Source organism: Lutjanus erythropterus, chromosome 3, assembly GCF_056507025.1.
Source record: "Lutjanus erythropterus isolate fLutEry1 chromosome 3, fLutEry1.hap2, whole genome shotgun sequence".
NCBI lineage: Eukaryota > Metazoa > Chordata > Actinopteri > Lutjaniformes > Lutjanidae > Lutjanus > Lutjanus erythropterus.
In genome coordinates this window covers 23,726,887-23,731,864 of record NC_139319.1, presented here as the reverse complement: position 1 = coordinate 23,731,864, position 4,978 = coordinate 23,726,887, and positions in this window count along the sequence as shown.

Sequence of the window (4,978 nt, the reverse complement as noted above, 5' to 3'; positions counted from 1 at the left end):
TATTTTGCTCTAGTTTGCATCAGAAGTTTATTGCAAAACACCAATATGCATAACTAACACAGATTATATATTTTTTTTTGTCCCAGGAGCTACTTTTTAAGGAGCTAAAAGGTTCCTTCAGCCTGTCATTGTCCATTGCAGCTTGAAGACCCAAGAAGTTAAACTGCAGAAAATCCTAGCTAGCACATAGTTAATCCAAGTATAGGAATCATATTTTATTTATTTATTTATTATTTCTTTTTAATTTCCTTGCAGGAAACAGGAAAAGAGAAAGTCAACCAAGGTTCAACTGGGTATCAAGCTTGATCAACTGTTATTGGAGCACAGAGCATAAAAGGGCGGGACATACGAAGCTACAACCAGCTGCCAGTTAGCTTAGCACAAACACTGAAAGCAAGGGGAAACAGCTAGCCTGACACTGTCCGACAGTAACAAACTTCAGCTTCCAACGAAGCTCACAAATAAACATGTTACATCTGGTTTGTTTAATCTGTCCAAAAAACCCAGAGTGCTAAAACAACAACTCAGGGTGTTATTTGACAGAATATTTCATGGCTCTCAGCAGTTGCCAAGCAGCCACTGGAGACTCCAGGTAATTATTGTTCCTAGCCAAGAAACAGCCCAGCATGCACACACCCCAAAAATGTCAAATGATCTTTTTTGTACTTTGGGTTTAGATTACAAAAATCAATCTAACTCCCAGATGGCCGTATTTAACAAAAAGCCTAAAATGTCAAAGTATTCCTTTCAGTTTGCAACTAAGGAAAATATGAACACTGATGTGCAATAACATTCAGTCAAAGTAAATTAAATATATGGCTTTAACTTGTTATAATAGTTGTTAGTTTCATTGGTTTCTCTGAGGAAATGTTCTTTATTTTTTTATTTTTTTGTTCCATCTCTTAGTCCGATCTGTTCAATGGATCATAATTGATATGTGAAACACCACAATTGAACCATGGATGGACACTTAACAACCACACAGAGTGCGTCAAAAGAAACCATCCCTCCACTGCACTGACTGTATTAAAGGAGAGGAAAGACAAATGGGCAGATATCAGGTTTATAATGTCCAGTCAGCAGACAGAGAACAGTGTTGGATTGCATTAGGAAAAAAAGGTTATCCTGAGCGTTTGGCCAATCACTGAGAGGAGAAACAATGAGGTAGTCTTTTAGTTGAATTGTGTATGTGTCCAAGTGTGTGTGTATTTCCCTGTCCGGCTTGCGTGGTTTTGTGCAAACAGGCAAAGAAGGTGTGTGTGTGTGAGCCCGCCTGAGGGTGTGAAGATAGCTCCCATTTGTAGGTGATTGAGTTAGGATGTGTGTGCGTGTGTGTGTGCGTCACTAAAAAGGAGAGAGCAAAGGGAGAAGGGGGAGAAAGGGGAAGGTGAAAGACAACGAAGGAGGGAGACAGAGGAGAGAGAGGAATGTTTTTCATTACGTAATCTAATCTAAGTGGCTATTTTTCTTGTATAAAACCTCTGCTGCCCTCTGCGAGACCGCTGTCCTCATCTGTCTAAAAGCACTGAGTGAGTCATGCTGTGGGTCCATACACACTCACACTCACTCTTACACACACACACACACACACACACACACAAAGTCATAGTGAGTCAGCCAAGATCTGCCGTAGACGCTCACCTCAATGATGAATAATGTAATAGGCAACGGCATATAAACTGCTCAAATGACATGCGAACTCAGTGGACAGTGAGACATATGGATGATCCTGATGAACGCACACACTCTTACAAATGCGCTCACTCACAAACACACACAGTGACATCTTCACAGAGCATATGGCCAGCTGGACTGTGGGCCAGTGAGCAGGTGGGTTGTACTTTGACACCTTGAGGTGCAGGTTTCCTTTGTCTGAATGCAGATTATTCAACAGAAGGTCTCCAGCTGGACAGAGAAAAGTTGAATAATCTATTATTGAGGCAACAGATCAACATTTTGGGAAATGAACTTAGTCACTTTTGAAAGTGTAAGATAAGTAAATTGATACCACTCTCATGTCTGTCAAAGCTTTTACTGGAAACTTATTTTGGATGCCCCTGTTGTGTTTCCACCCCCAAGCAGAAGGTTATTTGTTGCATTCAAGAAAAAGTCAGACATAAAGGAGAAAGTTGACCGAGGTTTCACCACCTAGTGGAGAACAGAGTGAAAAGGAGCAGGACTTAAGAGCTTTAGAGGTGATACTAACCAGATTTTTTTCTCTTTAGATAGATCTGGCCAGCTGTTTCCAGCTGTTTCCAGTCTTTGTGCTAAGATAAGCCTACTGCTGGACCCTTATATTTGACAAACCGTGATATCCATCCTCTCATGTAGCCCTCTGAGAGAATGTGAATAAGCCCATTTCCCAAAATTGTCAAACTATTCCTGTAATATTAATTTTACTGAGACCACCACATCAAAAGTGTGCCAGATTGTGTAGTCAACCCAATCATGGGGGAGAAACAACCAAACTTTTTGTGCTGCAAATATGAAATACCCCTTTGAGGCACCACAGTCTGCAAAAACATCATTATCAAGCACATGGTTGGGGTATTACTGCCTTCTCTCACCCCAGGCTTCTCAGTCAAAGCTCTCCTCCCCTCCCTGTACCGTCCTCACTGTCCAAAGGATAAATGTCCTAATCTAATTCCCACTTTCAAACTATCCCCCACAACGTAGTCTACTTTGCATAATTTCCTTGGAAAATTGTGCTAGATCACAGTGACTGACCAGACCCCAGCACAGGAGATATATAACTGGACTCTAGTTCAACTCATCTTAGTCAAAGAGAAGGCAGTTGGTCCTTTGCATAGACAAAAACCCATTCAAACTTCCTACAGCTGAGCCCCAGCCTATTTGCAAAAGCTTCCTTACAATTATTCTTCTGATAATATTCAGCTGTTAAAAGAAACCATAACGAGCCCAGAAAATTAATTTAAAAATATATATTGAACTTAAAAATCAATTAATATTAATGTGTTCTGCTTGTGTTCTAGTTTGTTCAGCCTCATCCTGCCATCATGTGCTGAGAAAGGCAAAAACAGCATTGGGGCGATGCAATGAGGTTAAGAAATTAATCATGAGTGTAATAAAAAAAACACACACACAATGATCCCAGTGTCCTCTCACATACTCGTCTAGAGCAACAGGAAACACACACACACACAGATCAAAAGATAGTAACACAAACAAAACTAACACAAAACCAAACCCATGCAAACACACACACTTGCAGAATTGTCCCAAGGCATAAAGCAAATGAAGTGACTTCCTTCAGTCTCTTAGTCACAAAGTGGTCCTGAAAATCAATTGAAAATGCTTCTCTAAAAATAATCTTCTGTTATACAAGTAATTTAACTAGTTCAATTTTGTTACAGTCTGAAGTGTTAGTCTTTTATAAACACTTAATATACATCATAATGTTTTGATAGGTAGACTTTCAAGGCTGCGCGACCAAACTTCAGTAAAGCAGCTGTCCTGGTACCTCAGACCTAAAAGAAACAAAAGAAACTAAATATTAAATAAATATATCTGTTTCAAATGATGTAATCGTCACTGCCCACATGCATCCATAGCATGGATGTTAAGCAATACATCCACAAGAGGGTGTCGTTTAGAGTCAAAAGTTAGCCCAAAGAAAAAAGTCCAAAGTTTTTGACAGCAACAAACATGGCAGTGCTGAAGGAGGTTGTAATAATGTGTCTCTGCAGAAAGAAGCAAAAACGGAGGCAGTGTTATAAATGAAAGCAGTCTGTGCCCCCATTTAATTCATCCCGTTATGCGGATTGAGAATGCTTTTAACTAAGTGATGATTATTTCCAATACTTTATGGTTTTTAAAACATCTCTTTTGTGTCTCGTGGTCGTGTCTTTATTGAACTGCTGGTCAAACTGCTGCACTGCCCCACGACCCCCAGAGGTACTGCTCCTTTTCATCTGTATCTGTATAAGCTCTCAGAAGACTCGCAGAAATATGAATAATAGAAATAATAGAATAGATAAATTCTATATGAATTCATGTAATATGACCGAACTTAGTCAAACAGATAGACATAGAGTACGCACACACTGTATTAATGGCAGAACTGCACAGTAAGCAACATGGACAAACGTGCCCAAAAGTGACCAAATGAAGAGAGTTCAAGTACACAACAGTCCACAGGATTTCATGGTTATTTTAAGTCGTACAACCTAGAGATAATGGTTTGGAAGAGACTACTAATTTTGAGGGTCATGAATAGAACAAATTGTTAGGGTTTTAGAACGAATAATACATTTGTGAAGAGCTATAATAAAATGGGGAAATGGAGGTGCTATGAAGGCAAAAACATTTGAGGATCAAAGTATGGTATCTTGATGAAAAGTTGTCTTACTTGTTTAATGACCTTTGATGGATTTGGTGGCTCTACAACAAAAATCAGTCAGTGTTTTTTGTTTTTTATCTACTTTTTAAAATGTGCCCATGAGAATAGTATAATTATTCCTGGATTGTAGGTGGTGTGGGTGGGGAAAATGTCTGGTGTGGCTTTTTGCAGAATATAAAGTTGATTAAATCTGGAAAAAAAAGTGAGACCACTATGATAAAGCTGATTAGAGCTGGAAACACGAGACTGTAGGAAGTGCATCACAGACTGAATGCGTTTCTGCAGGGAAACTCCTGCCTGTCTGTGATAAAACATTTACAGTCGTCATCTTACTGAGAAGAACAGCCAGTCCTTTGCATTTATATTTGTCAGTCACAATCAGCACTTCTAACCTATTATTGGGGAATTTATCGACCTTATTCCTCTCGCAGTAAGAAGAACCGGTGAAGATGGCTCCGGTAACAACCGACTCATCACCTTGGCCAGCCTCCAGCCAATGCGGGACAGAAAGGAGTGGCAGGGATCCAGGCGGAGCAGGGAGGAGAGGCACTGCGCTGTGTCTTTAAGCTCCAGTGAAATCCATCAGGGGGGAGTCTCACAGCAGCAGCAGCAGCAGTC